The sequence below is a fragment of the Myotis myotis genome, unplaced genomic scaffold (assembly GCF_014108235.1).
Source record: "Myotis myotis isolate mMyoMyo1 unplaced genomic scaffold, mMyoMyo1.p scaffold_m19_p_4, whole genome shotgun sequence".
NCBI classification, from domain to species: Eukaryota; Metazoa; Chordata; class Mammalia; order Chiroptera; family Vespertilionidae; genus Myotis; species Myotis myotis.
In genome coordinates this window covers 59,000,345-59,016,191 of record NW_023416346.1, presented here as the reverse complement: position 1 = coordinate 59,016,191, position 15,847 = coordinate 59,000,345, and the positions used below count along the sequence as shown (strand labels likewise).

The following is a 15,847-nucleotide window of genomic DNA, read 5'->3' as shown; positions in this document are numbered from 1 at the left end:
TGCAGAAAACTAATCTTGACAATTGAAGGTAAGTTCAGTCACTTCAGGGTTTTCTCAATCAATTCAGTATGAGCTAAATCCATTTACACTGGAATTTAAGTCCTAGAGGTGGAGAACTTTTATTGCATCTTTGAATCATGGATGGGAGGATTAAGGATGAATGATTAGGCCTAGAAGAACAGCAGCAGTTAGGCCTAGAAGAACAAGTAACTACCCTTAAATGAGAGATTTGAAGAATTTTTTTTTAATATATTTTATTGATTTTTCACAGAGAGGAAGGGAAAGAGATAGAAAGTTAGAAACATCGATGAGAGAGAAACATCGATCAGCTGCCTCCTGCACATCTCCCACTGGGGATGTGCCCGCAACCCAGGTACATGCCCTTGACCGGAATCGAACCTGGGACATTTCAGTCCGCAGGCCGACGCTCTATCCACTGAGCCAAACCGGTTTCGGCGAGATTTGAAGAATTTACCAATTATCCAGCCTTATACACCCAACAAAAGGGAACCCTGTGGAAAATGACACCTACTTGTTGATTTGCATATGATAAGCACTATTCTACACAAACTTTGGACAGCAACTTCATTGTCAACTTTTTAAAAAGCGTGATAGCTAGTTGAGAAATATATATTTCTTTGTAAAGGAACAAGAATTTCCTAGGCGTAGGAAAAGTAGCAAGATGAACTATTACCGTATATATTTCCTGCCCCCTTGCGTATACCTTTTACCTTGTATTACTTACCTCTCCCTGTCTGGATACCTGAAACGCCATCACCTCACAAGAATTCTAGATGTCACCATAATGTGGGTATAGTATAATAGAGATAGTTTTATTTCATATGAGGGCCAGAGAAGGCCTCAGGTAGCCCCACTGAGTTTCCCACATCCCTCAGAGGTGTGGAACACAGTCCAAGTTTTCTGTGTTCCCAGGAAGGCACAAAAGTTAGCTCAGTAATAGTACCTATATCCTGAATCAGTCACATGGTGGAGATAAAAGGCTGAAGCATGGCAACATGAACCAAATGTTTGAGGTTTAGATGGGAATTCGAATATCTTGGGAAATATCACTAAGGACAGTAAATAGCAAGCTACTATATAAGCTCTGAGAATTTAGATGTCATATGATGAGACATGGAAACAGATAAGTTGATTGAATTTATCATACATTAACTAAGAAAACCAAGAAGAAATTGAATTTACCCTGAATTAGGGTAAATTTACCCTTCCTAGTCACAACCAACTTGGGATTCAAAATGGAAATTTGATTCAGTTACAATATAGAAAACTACACATAGTACTACTTCACGTATACTTGAGTGCTTTATTGTGGTTTGAAAATTCATGCCTGCCATATGTATTCTTTCTTTGTAAAATTATTTTTATTTATTAGAGGAATTTTATAAAACATAGCAAAATTTAAGCTATTAATCAAAGCCAGAAATGAAACTTAAATATCTCATACAAAAGAGAGAAAGAAGGAATGAGGGAAGGCTCATTGCTCTAACCCAGAAGAGAGATCTGTTTGGAAATCTATTTAGTAAAGAAAACATTTCTAGAACCCTCTGTCATTTTCAGAACTCTCTAAGACATGTGACAGGCATACATGCTTGTTGTAAAAAATAATGTAGACATGTTTATATTTCCTCTTCCCTCCAAAACTAATCTTTGTTTGTATTTCTTCCTCCCTCCAAAACTAATCTTTGATTTTAAAATCCTTTGATAATTTCTTTGTATTAACACACACACACACACACACACACACACACACACACACGCACACACACAAAGTGTTCATATTTTTAGCCTATTCTTTTGTAAGGGGTCTTTACGTATTAAGAATATTGACCACTTTTATAATATAACTAGAGGCCCGATGCATGAAATTCATGCAAGGGGCTTGGCCCTTGCAACCCAGGCTTCGTCCGTAAGGCTGTTCAGCTGTCCAGTCTAATTAGCATATTACACTTTTATTATTATAGATTTACAAATATTTTTATGGTTTTGTTTTCATGATTTTTTTGGCCTGTAGAATATGTTAATATTTTTGCTTATGTACAAAGTTCAACATAAATAAATTTGGGCCAAATAGCAGTGTATTCACCACTCTCCTGATTGCATAAACCCAAAAGTCATCTAAGCAAGAGAATAGAAGTTTACAAGTTAAAAACCTGGGAAATGCAGGACTCAGTCATGGTTTTGAATCCCCTTTCATATATATATTATAGATCTGGTGCACAGATTCATGCACTCAGCATGGCCTGCAGGGATTGGGCGAAACCAGCAGTCCAAGGTTGCCTGCCATTCCTGCCTGTTGCTCCTGCTCATCCCGACCTACTGCACCTGCCGCTGGCTAGCACCTAGTCAGTCCTGTTAGGGAGAGGCTCACGCTGCCACAGCGGTGCTTGCCAGCCATGATCCCTGTGTCTCGTGCCAATCCTGAGGGGGGTGGGAGATGCCGGGATGCAATTTGCCCTCTGGGTGGGCAGTGGGACAACCTTGTCAGCCATGAATCTGGATCTGTCCCACTGACGTTTGCACTGGTTGTCAGGAGCCACCTGGTGGCTGTTATGTCATTTCTTCCTTGTGGGGCATCTAGGGAGGGGAAGCAGCTGCTGGTGCCCAAGGCCGGCTCTGTTGGGATTGTGCTGGTGGTGCCAGTCCGTCGGTGACTAGCTCGTTCTCGAGATTAGACCTGCAGGACTACTGAGGGAGTGAGTGGTTGCCACCGGGCTGGTGGGCCACCTGATGGGTTGGTCACCTGAGCAGTACTCCCACTGTGGGAGAGCACTGATCACCAGAGGGCAGCTCCTGCATTGAGCATCTGCTCCCTCATGGTCAGTGTGCATCATAGTGACCAGTCAACCAGTCTTTCGGTTGTTCAGTCATTCAGTCGCTTAGGCTTTTATATATATACTAGAGGCCCAGTGCATGAAATTCATGCAGAGGGGTGTCCCTCAACCCAACCCTTGGGGGATGTCTAGTAGTCGGACATCCTTCTCACAATCTGGGACTGCTAGCTCCTAATCACTTGCCTGCCTGCCTGCCTGCTTGATTGCCCCTAACTGCTCCCCTGCTGACCTGATCGCCCCCAACTGCCCTCCCCTGCCAGCCCAATGGCCCCAAACTTCCCTCCCCTGCAGGCCTGGTTACCTCCAACTGCCCTCCCCTACTGGTCATCTTGTGGTGGCCATCTTGTGGCAGCCATCTTGTGACGACTTCACGTGATGCTACCTAGGCTTTTATTATACAGGACTAGCGGCCTGGTGCAAGAAATTCATGCACTTGGTTGGGGGGGGGGGAGGTCCATCAGCCCAGGCTGCGCCCTATTGCAGTCCGGGAGTCCTCAGGGGATGTCCAACTGATGGTGGGGGAGCAGGTCTAAGCCAGCAGTTGGACATCCTTAGCACTGCCACAGAAGAGGGAGAGGATCCCACCACCGCCCCTGCACTAGCCAGCCATGAGCCTGGCTCAGGGTTTTTGGCTGAGTAGCGCTCCCCCTGTGGGAAAACACTGACCACCAGGGGGAAGCTCCTGCATTGAGTGTCTTCCCCTTGGTGGTCAGTGCCAGTCATAGTGACCAGTTGTTCTGCCATTTGGTCTATTTGCATATTAGCCTTTTATTATATAGGATATATATATATATATAGTTGCCAGGGTTCTTGTCCCAGCATCAAGAAGGGTTCAGGAATCTGGAGAAGGGGCTGTGTATAGATGACATAGGAATCCGGGGACTAATAGAGTCCGGAGATGAAATGTAATTTTGAAAGGCATTGGGGGTCAGAGGAGCTTAGCTAAAGGAGCTAAGTTCAAAGGTCTTAAGTCTAAGGTCTTAGGTTCTCTCTTCGTCCCCAGGACCCCATGCTTTTTATTAACACAACTTGTCCTGAGGCGAGGCAGAGATATACACTTCAAAGGGTCAGGGATTCATACAGAGTCCATTGTCAGAATGGGGGAATTAGCCTATGGCTGTTCAGATGTTTGGCCAGTAGGAGGCAATAACATGTAGATTAAGATGCCTTTTAGCTGTCTGGCAGCCACAATCAATAATCCCTTTTCAGGTTTGGGGAAATGCCTTTAGCCATTCCCAGCAGGTGACTACATGTGTGACTCAACCCTGTTGAGTCCCCAAGTCTCATCAACATTTTGATGAAACTCTTGAAATTATGACATGCTGGAATTGGTCTCCAGCAATAGTGATTTGGGTTAAGTATTTAACTTATCTGAGCCTCAAAGTTTCCACTATCATTAAAGAATATTAAAGAAGTTACCCCTCTGATGTTCTCCTAGTCGATTTTTAGGCCAAAGAAAAAGGTATAATTTCATATTCTCTGTTGTCATTTTTCCTCCTTCTTCTCTGCCCTCTGCTGCGTTCCTCTTCCTCTCCTTCTTCTTCTTTATCTTCTCCTTCTCCTCATTTTTCTTATTATTTTCCTCCTCCTCCTCCTCCTTCTCTGGAAATCATGGCTAGTGACTGGATGTGTAAGGAGAAGGATGTGTGTCTGGCAACAGGTACTAAAGTAGGAGACTGTGGAAGAGGGACAGATCCCATAGGCACAGGTCCTGAGGCTGGCACAAGCCCATAGCAACAGCATAGCTTTGGTTTGCAAACAATTTATGGTTTAATTGAGCAAACAAGATACATGTGAAACAATTTCAGAGTTGATTAAACATCCAAACAATTCAGATAATTCATGAATTCTTGCATAACCTGGAACTGACTGGAAGCCTGCAGTCTCACAGTGTGTTCAAATACTGCTGAAGCCAATACAGACATCTCCACCTTTGTCCATGCTTTTCATAGTCAGCCCCTCAAAAAAACCCTCCTATGCAGTCTAGCCAGTTTTCTCAGTGGTTAGAGTGTCAGCCCGGGACTGAAGGGCCATAGGTTCTATTCCAGTCAAGGGCACATACCTTGCTTGTAGGCTCCTTCCCTGGACCTAGTTCAGGGTGAATGTGGGAGGCAACCAATCAATATGTCTCTCTCACATCGATGTTTCTTTCTCTATCTCTCACCTTCCCTTCCATTCTCTTTGAAAAAATCAATGGAAAAAATATCTTCAGATGAGAATTAACAAAACATAAAAACTAGTAGAACCCATAAAAAATTAGAAGTTTGTACTAGCCTGAGATTTAAATAAATGGTGTTATAACAAAACACCCTAAGACCTCCTATGCACCGCACTTCATAGATGCCACCTTCTCTGCTCTGGGCCCTGGGGCCCATATCAGGAAGATGCACTATCCCCTCCCTGCTCTTTTTTTGCCTGTTAACATCAGGAAATTCACCTGTTATTCTCATTCTCCCCCCCTGCTTAGGTTAAATGAGACCAAATTTGGTTGTTCTCTTTTGGTCACCAGGAGTTTTGACTTACTTTGATCCTCTCTTGTAGAATTAACATCTTGAAAAGTCAACCTTGTCTTCCTCATGCTTCCTAAGAAGTGTAGGCCCATCATGAATATGCCATTTTTCCTCCCTTTTGCTCCCCCATCCAAAATATCCCACTCTGAAGGCCCTTTCACAAATCTAGTTTTTCCTGGAATCAATATATACTTACCTCTTTGCCCTGAAAAATTCAGAAGAAAAATTTTGCTATGGGATTAACCAGAAAGTAGCCTCAATAGCTATTGCTCAGTTCACACTTAGCCTCCCTGCCTCCTCCCCGCCCCTGCAGACCTCTTCTAACTCTCTTCCAAAGACAATAACAGCAGGAAAAAAAAACAGCTGACTGCACAATAGGCCTACAGGTTCCCATTGTGTAATGAGCCTAGGATATCGAGATACTCCCTTTACAAAGAAAAGAACATGGACTTTGGAATTGGGCAGACTTGAGTTTACATCCTGGTTACTAACTAGTATGCATTTGTGCTATTAAATCTTGCTAAACTTCAAAAGACTTATCTGTAGAATAGTGTCAATGTGTAGTTATATGAAACAGGGCATATAAAATCTGACCTGAATTATTTGGTAACCACTGACTTCCTCTCCTCTCCTTGGATTTTAGCTGCCAGATAATACTCAGAAGGGAGCTTAGGCAGTTTTGTATGGCCAATGACAGACATTTCCTATTCATGTCTTTGTAAACACCATCTTACTGCAACCATACCATTTCCATCATTTCCAAAAAAAATTGTTCCACCCTCATAGCTGTGAAGGACATCTCATTCTCTTATTATAAAAAAGTTCTGCCTGAGCTCCATCTGACTATCCTCTTCTACATCTCCCTACTCCAAGATACTTTGTCTCCTTGTATCATTTTTTTAAAAAAAATTAACTTCTAGCATTCTCCCTAATTTTCTCAGAGTAAATTATAATGAACATTGGGAATTGGACCTTTACACTTCAGAAGGGCATGGGAACCACAGGCCAGCTCCCAGAGTGGAATGAAAGTCTAGGTCCAGGAAATCCCCTATCCATCCCCATCTCTTTTGCTACAGGGCACAGAAACAGCCAAATTCAAAATATGTCTTGAGTCTACATAAGCATATACCTTGCTTCCTATAGCTCTGTGAGGTCATCATTGAAGTAGTGAAGTATTGCAGGTGTATGAAATGTACCCTCCATGGTCTAATTCATCCTAGATCCCATTCTCTTCCAGGTTATATCCATGTTCAGGCTCTTCCCTTCATATTTCCATGTGTAGCTGGCAGCATGTGCATCATAGGGGAGATAGTGATGTAGGATTTCCCACATTGATTCCAGGGCTCCCACCTCCAGTATGTGCTACTGCGACGTGAGCGTTTTAATGATATGGATGCTCTGGTCTTGGCGGACAGCCTCCCCGCTTCATAACGCGACCCCAGCTACCAGGGCTTCCCTAAATTATAGGCTCAGTTGGTTTCTGGGCAGCTGAAGTGGGATGGGCAGAAAGCTGCCCCCGCCCGTGGGGGCGGAGGGGCGGGGTGGCGTGAGGTATCTTTGGGAACCGGCTAGCGGATCTAAGTGCTTGTGGATGTCTCTGGTGTTTGGATTAAACCAGTGACTGATTTATTGACCCGTAACTTCCACGATGTGTTTCAGCAGTAGGTCTCCTTTGTACTCTTGTGCCAACGCATTAGTATTCCAGGTAAGACACCCAAAGATCTTTCCAGTGGTGGTGTTGGGCGACATCAACTGGAGTGAAATGCCAGCGCTGGAAATACTCGAAGTCTGGCCCAGTGCTGCAAGGCTCTTGCTCTATTGGTTGCCGGCTCTGTTAAGTGGCTTTCTCACTTCTCAGCATGCACTCAGTACCACTTCCTCTTTTGTACCAGAGCTACAGTGAGAGCATTTATTCCTGACATGAAATCTATTGTCCTGTTCCAGCCACCGTCCACAGAGATCAACCTGTGTGGGCGAAGAGGCGCGTGGTCTCATGGGAAATGTAGTCTGATTCCCGCTTTCAATTGGCCAGGTGCTTCCTCAGGAGTTCTGAGGTGAAAGGCAGCACACTGTTTTAATTTTGAGTGGTCTGGGCTACAGGCGACATTTAGGACAGACTTTCTCGCCAGGTAGGAAAACAAGTGGGAGTTCTATGATTATGAAAAAATATATTCTTCTCATGGTTTTAAAACAGAAAGAAAGGAATAAAATGCTTCCCTTTCTCTCTATTTTATATCATGGACTGCTTTCATTTTAGAAGGGAGAATTTGATCAACATCCAAGAGGTGCTGCAGAATTCCGTGATCACCAACAGACCCTCACTACCAAATCCAATGAAAAAGACTATACATGAGCTACTTGTTACCATTCAATTTGTTACAGCACAGAGGGAGGGAAGAGAAAATAAACTTTAGAATAAGAAAAATATACCATATCATTTTACTACAGTGAAAGGATTTTGAGTATTGGCTATTTGAACACCTTGTTGTCATGATTACATCTCTAGATTGGAATGTACAGCTGTTCCAGACAATCACAATAACACCCATTAACATTAAGTAGATCCACTTCTCTGTTAGCAAAGTTCTTGAATCAGAGTCAGCATCGCCAGAATTGTGAGGGTAACCAGCTCAGGTATGATTTTATACATTCACTTAAAAATGAGAAATCCTTTGATAAAGGCCCAAATTTAGAGATTAAAAGGGAATTCCCACTCAAACTGGCAGTAAAGGGATGAAAAAAGATATTTCATGGAATTTAAAAAACCAATACTTATACTAAACAAAATCCTATATAATAAAGAGGTAATATACAAATTAACCCTCATGCCCTGACAAGATGGCTGCCTACAACCAGGCTGGCAGGGGGGTTAGTGAGAGACGACCAAATGATTGAACAAGCAGGCTGTGTGGGGCAACCAGGCCAGTGGGGGGGGCCATGAGGGGTGACCAGGCCAGCAGGAGGGGCAGTTAGGGGTGACCATGCCAGCAGGGAGGGAGCAGTTGGAGGCAACCTGGCTGGCAGTGGGGGGCAGTTAGGGGCGACCAGGCCCACAGGGGGGGCAGTTAGGGGTGATCAGGTCGGCATACAGAGGCAGTGAGGGGCGATTAGGATGGCAGGGCGGGGCAGTTAGGGGCGACAAGGCAGGCAGGCAGGTGAGTGTTTAGGAACCAGTGGTCCAGGATTGTGACAGGGATGTCCGACTGCCAGTTTAGTCCTGATCCCCAGAATCGGACCTAAACCAGCAGTTAGACATCCCCCAAGGGGTCCCAAATTGGAGAGGGTGCAGGCCAGGCTAAGGGGAATGCCCCTCCATGCATGAATTTTGTGCTCTGGGCCTCAGATATGCATATGCATATGTGTGTGTGTGTGTGTGTGTGTGTGTGTGTGTGTGTGTGTGTGTGTATTGATTTAAGAGAGGAAGGGAAAGGGGGAAGAAACATCAACGATGAGAGAGAATCATTGATCTGCTGCCTCCTACACATCTCCTACTGGGGATCAAGCACACAACCCCCACATGTGCTCTGACCAGAAATGGAACCCTGACATCCTGGTTCATAGGTTGATGTTCAACCACTGACCCGCTCCGTCTGGGCTAGATTTTAAAACAAAGGTTATAATAAGAGACAAAGAAGGACCTAGCAATTCCATTTCCAGGTATTATCTGAAGAAACCCAAAACACTAATTTGAAAAACTTATGCATCCATATATACATTGCAGCATCATTTACAATAGCCAAAATGTGAAGTAACTTAAGTGTCCATCATAGATGAGTGGATAAAAAAGAAGTGGCACATATATACAGTGGAATATTGTTCAGCCATAAAAAAAGAATGAAATCTTGTCATTTGCAACAATGTGGATGGGCCTAGAGGGTATCTTGCTAAGGGAAATAAGTTACATTGAGAAGGACAAGTACCATATATTTCATTTGTATGTTGAGTCTAAAAAAACAAAATAAGCAAACAGAACAGAAGAAAACCCTCATAAATACAGAGAACATTTTGATGATTGACAGAAGAGAGGATGGTTGTGGGGATGGGTAAAAAAAGTGAAGGAATTAAGAAGTACAAATTGGTAGTTACAAAAGAGTCATGGGTATGTCAAGTACTACATAGGGAATATAGTCAATCAATAATGTAATAACCATGTAGGGTGCCAGGTGGGTACTAGAATTATTAGGGGGATCACTTCATAAATTATATAAATCTATAATCACTATGTTGTACACCTGAAACTAATCTAATATTGCATGCCAACTATAATAGAAAAATAAAAATATTAGTAAAATGAGAATCCCCAATAAGGACAGCATGAAACTGAGAAAAGACATGCAGAAAATTGTTGTAGAAGAAGCAGAGATACAAATAACACATGTTTTTGTATATGTGTATTTATAGAACATTGCTGTCTCAGAACAATCTCTTTCAGAACAATATTGCAGAGCCTTGTGGACATGATTAAATCAGCTCACCATGTAAAGAAGTTATCTTAGTGAGTTCCCTTAGCTTGTTCACTAATGGGCTGGCTTCATGTGTTTTTGGGTGGTCTCTGAATTTTACCATACACCTTGCCAACCACTGTGGGCATTTAAAAGATAACATTAATAGAAGACATGTATTGGTGACTACTCCCTAGAGGTCTAATTTTCTTACATATAATTCTTGTAAATAATTAAGAGAGCTTCTTCCTTTCCTTCTGAGAACTTAGAGGGAAGAAATGGGAAACTCATTGATTACCACATTTTTTAAATTTTTTTCTTGAATTGTTTAGGGTGACATTGGTTAATAAAATTATATAGGTTTTAGGTGTACAATTCTATAATACATCATCCATATATTGTATTGTGTGTTCAGCACCCTAAGTCAAATCTCCTTCCATCACCATTTATTCCCCCAAAAAACTCTTCTACCTCTCCTTACCCATCCTTTCCCTCTGGTAATCACATACTGTTTTCTGTGTCTATGAGTTTGTTGTTTTTGCTTAATCCCTTTACTTTTTTCATCCAGCCCCACAACCTTCCTCCTCTCTGACAACTGTCAGTCTGTTCTCTATCTATGAGTCTGTTTCTATTTTGCTTGTTAGTTTATTTTATTTAGTAGATTCCAGATAGCCACAACATTTCTAAATGTGTGGTAGTGCTTTGTCTTGTCAGCAGGTTTTACTTAGAAAGTGGGTCCCAGAAAGAGTTCCTGACTCTTGTTCTTGTGGCTCTCCTACCAATCCATTATTTTGCATTATGTTTCTGTTATATATTAACATTCTGAGGCTCAAAGAATACCAGAACCTCCCAAACCATGCATACATAGTTTGTTAATCTAAGGTCCAAGTGGGTTAAGGAAAGCACGTTTGAACTCTACCAGTCAAGATTCCATTTCACAGAAATGGCATTGAATTACATTCATAATGTAAACATATGCTTAATTTTTTGTACATTTCTGAATATTCTCTATGATATAGTTTTGCTATTGAGTTCATGGCAGAGTCATTTCTGGTAAGAAAGGGAAGAGGTGGAATGAGAAAAATCAATGTATTGAATTTTTACACAGAATGGTTGGGTGAACTACATTCCATAGGCTTTCCTTTAAAACCCGAGTAACAATCTCCTTGTTACTCGGAAATTAAATATTGGAGATGCTAAATAAACTTTCTAAGTTTACATATCTGAAATAAGTGGCAGAACAAGAATTTTAACCCATGCTTGTTTATTTCTAAACCTTATGCTACTACCACATGACCTTCTATTCAGAGCTCAAAGACTGCATAATTTAATTTTGCTTAATAAAGTGTCCATGCCTACTTATGCATGTAAATGTATGTCATGTTGTAGTTGGATAACAGTGTCTGGAATACCAAAGACAAAGCCTGTGATAGCGATATGATTTGGTCTGGCAGTGCCTTTTCCTTACTCGGTGCACAGTAAACATTTGTTGAATGAATAAAAGAAAAGGAAATGTATATTTGTTAATCATCATCAAATTGACTCATAAAACTGAATGAATATGTCCTTTTTTATTATGTGATTGAAAGCAAAATTGGGATAATTATGTGCAAGCTGTTTCATAAAATGCTTTTTGTAAATAAAACAAAGTATATTTCTTTTGATTATGTTGTAAAAATGATATTTTAGTAGATATACTATACATAGAGCTAATGCAAGGTAAAAATTGCAAAACCTTTAGTATTGTAGGAGATGGTAGACTTGAACAAGTATTACTCCTGTTTCCTTGCCTTCTCTCTCCCATTAAAGACATGATTTTAATAAGAAATAGTAAATTATAGAATATTTGAAAGTGTAACAGCAATAAGTGAAAAGCATTTTTAATAATCTGTGAGCTTCAATGTCATTTCTGAGTTGTAGGGTATATTGCCTGATGAATATTGGAAAAGGAAAAAATAACCATTATGGCATTTCTTTTACCTTCATGTATTTTCCTATCTCTTGTATTACCTTCCAGTGGGTCACCAGAAAAATATTTTCCTATTGAGTCCCAGAAATAAATGACAATAATGATTCTGCTCTTGGAAGACTGGAGATAGAAGACTAAGGATTCAGATAGCAGACCCATTACCAATTATTGGATGACTAATGGCCTGGTGCATGAAATTTGTGCACATTAAAAGGGAATTAATTAGAGGAAATATTTTAATATTGCTATTTGCCCTTTATAATAGAAGTGTTAGAGATGAAAGAAAATTAGTAAAATGTATATGAAAATCTTCCTTCTGTTAGAGTCTGGGGCATGCCACGAGACCCAGAGTCAAGTCCCCACCTAACTGCACGTGCCTCGAAATTGTGTGAGACCCAGACCCAGCTGGCCCCACCCCCATTGGGCAAGATCCAGGTCCGTCAAGCCCCACCAGGCAGGGGGCGCAGCCTCAGATCCAATGGCCCAGTGCCGGGAGGGGGGAACAGCCTCAGGTCCCCTGTCAAGCCCCGCTGGGTGGGGGTGCAGCCTCAGGGCCCCCATCAAGCCCCACCAGGTGGGAGATGTGGCCTGAGGTCCCCCATCAAGCCCTTCCAGGGAGGGGATGTGGCCTAAGGTCTCCTGGCCTGGTGCTGGGGTGGGAGGTGCGGCCTGAGGTCTCCCGTCTCAGGCCACGGTGATGGGGGCATGCCTTGAGGTCCTCCATCAAGCCCCACTGGGCTGGTGGGGTGGCCTCATTTCTAAAATACAATCCTATATAATAAAAGGCTAATAAGCAAATAGACCAAATGGAGGAACAACCGGAACAACCGAACAACTGAACACCCAGTTGCTATGATGTGCACTGACCACCAGGGAGCATGCACAGAACATGGCGGACATCGGCTGTGGTGGGATGGTGGAGCAAGTGAGCCGGGGCACCAGACCAAGGGTGCCGATCGCTGTCATCAGCACGAGCCTCTGGTGGTTACTGAAAATTCTTTGCTCCCACACACCCTGGTCCTGCCTGGCACTGGCACCTGCTCCTGATGCTGGCCCCACTCACACCCGCTGCTGGCGTCAGAGCCGCCGCTCCCACCCATTGCCAGTGCTTGGCACTGGCCCCAATTGCTCGGTGCTGCCAGTGGGTGCGAGTGGCGGTTGCCAGCCTTGATTGCCCCTGAGGGCTTCTCCACCTCCCCCTGCTCCTGAGGGGTGATTGGGGCAGCAGCTGCTGCTTGCATGCGCTGACATCACTGGCCCCACTTGCACCTGCTGCTGGTGCCAGCCCTGCTTGCACCCGGTGCTGGCACCGGCCCCAATCACTCTGTGCCTTCAGTGGGTGCAAGCGGGACCGGCACCGTCACTACATGGGAACGGTGGCAGTGGGAGTGGGGCTGCCGGCAGACAGGCGGACAGGGCCATGGTGGGAGGGGCTGGGTGGGCGTGCGTAGGATGGGCTGAGACCCGCCTACCGCAGCCTCCCGGCCCACAGTTCCTTTCAAGGTGCACGAATTCATGCACTGGGCCCCTGGTGTGTGTGTGTGTGTGTGTGTGTGTGTGTATACATATAAAGCTTAATATGCTAAGTGTCGGGTCATCTGGTGACTGGTTGTTCAACCAATCAAAGCGTAATATGCTAATGATATGCTAAGGCCACTCAACCGTTTGCTATAACGTACACTGATCACCAGGAGGCAGACAGTTGACTGGTGACCAGTCGCTATGACCTGCACTGACCACCAGGAGGCAGAAGCTCTGACCGGTAGGTTAGCTTGCTGCTGGGGTCCAACCAATCAGGCCATCAAGACTGAACTAGATGGACCGGATATGCCCTGGAGCCCTCCCTGTCCAGATCGTACAGCCTGGCCTGTGCCCTCTCACAGTCTGGGACCCCTCAGGGGATGTTAGAGAACCAGTTTTAGCCTAATCCCATAGGTCACTCCCCTCGGGAGGGCACCAGAGGCAGGGCTCATGGCTGGCAAGTGCTGTTGTGGCAGTGTGAGCCTCTCCCAATCGGGACTGATTGGGCATGAGCCCAAGGCAGGCGCAGTGGGGCCCAGATGAGTGGGAATGGCAGTTAGGAGCTTCAGGCAACATTGGATTGTGGGTTTCAGCCTGATCCCCGCAAGCCACCCAGAGGGGCCCACCAGTGCATGAATTTGTGCACTAGACCTCTAGTATATCCTATATAATGAAGAGGTAATATGCAAATTAATGCTCACACCATCACAAGATGCCCACAGCAGAGGCAGGGTTCCCGTAACACAAGATGGCTGTGCCCACAGTGGAGGCAGAGTTCCCATAATGAGCCATAATGAGTGATCAGCAGGGACCTGAGGCTGCATGGCCCTGAGACAGGGGACCTGAGGCTGCAGTCCCCTCCATGGGGCTTGACAGGGGACCTCAGGCCATGCCCCCCACCCATCAGGGCTTGACAGGGTACCTCAAGGTGCACCCCGGCCCAGACTGGGGCAGGGGACCTTAGGCCATGCCCCACACTCCCTGCCTAGTGGGGCTTAGCAGAGGACCTCAGGCTGTGCTCCCTGCCCAACGGGGCTTGACTGGGTACCTCAAGGCCAGCTGCCTGCCCTGGTGCCGGGCTGGGGTATCTCAGGCCACACCCTCTGCCCCAGACCCAGGGATTTGAGGGTGTGCCAGGTGACCTGAGGCTGCACCCCTCACCTGGCGGGGCTTGACGGAGGACCTGAGGCTTCGTCCCCCCCAGCAGGATTTGACTGGGGCCCTGAGGCTGCGCCCCCCTCCTGGCAGTGCTTGACAGGGGACCTGAGGCTGCACCCTCCACCCAGCAGGGCTTGATGGGGGTTGGGCTGGCCGAGTTTGGATCTAGTCCAATGGAGGTGGAGCTGGCCAGGTCTGGATCTTGCATGATTTCGAGGTGCATGCGGGTGGGCAGGGACTTGACTCTGGGTCCTGTGGCGCACCCCAGACTCTGACAGGAGGAATATTTTCATATACATTTTACTAATTTTCTTTCATCTCTGACATTTCTATTATAGAGAAAGGGCAAATAACAATCCTATATAACAAAGAGGTAATATGCAAATTGACTGTCACACCCTCATACAAGATGGCCACCCTCATGTGGGCATAAGATGGATGCTCCCATGTGGTCAACAGCTGGACACCCCCATGTGGTCACAAGATGGCTGCCACAATATGGCCGGCAGGGAAGGGCAGGTGTGGGCTATCAGGCCTGCAGGGGATGATAGTTAGGGACAACCAGGCCTGCAGGGGATGGCAGTTAGGGGTGAACAAGCCTGCAGGGGAGGGCAGTTGGGGTTGACCCAGGCTGGCAGAGGAGGGCAGTTAGTGGCAACCAGGCTGGCAGGTGAGGGCAGTTGGGGGAACCAGGCCAGCAGGGGATGGAAGATGGGTGCTACCAGGCCTTCAGGGGAGGGACGGCAGTTGGGGGGGACCAGGCCAGCAGGGGAGGGAAGTTGGGGTTGACCCGGGCTGGCAGAGGAGGACAGTTAGGGGCAACCAGGCTGGCAGGGGAGGGCAGTTAGGGGCAACCAGGCTGGCAGGGGAGGGCAGTTGGGAGGGACCAGGCCATCAGGGGAGGGCAGTTAAGGCAGGGGCAATCAGGCAGGCAGGGGAGCAGTTAGACTTCGATCAGGCTGGCAGGCGAGTGGTTATGGGGTGATCAGGCTGGCAAGCAGAAGCGGCTAGGGGCAATCAGGCAAGCAGGCAGGCGAGTGGTTGGGAGCCAGCAGTCCCAGATTGTGAGAGGGATGTCTGACAGGCAGTCAGAGGATCAGGCCTAAACTGGCAATTGGACATCCCCCGAGGGGTCCCAGATTGGAGAGGGTGCAGGCTGGGCTGAGGGACATCTCCCCCAGTGCATGAATTTTGTGCACTGGGCCTCTAGTATTACAATGTTTCCTCTAATTCCCTTTTAATGTGCATGAATTTCATGCACCGGGCCACTAGTATATCTATCTATCTAATCTAATAAGAGAAACATGCAAATTGACTGCACCTCTGCTACACCCCAAGCCTTTCCCACCAGCCAATCATAACAACTATATGCAAATTAACCCAACCAAGATGGAG

General features: G+C 45.5%; 1 pseudogene; it reads right to left on the bottom strand.

Moving 5' to 3' along the window:
- Nucleotides 1-6,499: 6,499 nt before the first annotated feature.
- Nucleotides 6,500-14,660, bottom strand: LOC118653420 (annotated as a pseudogene).
- Nucleotides 14,661-15,847: the final 1,187 nt, after the last annotated feature.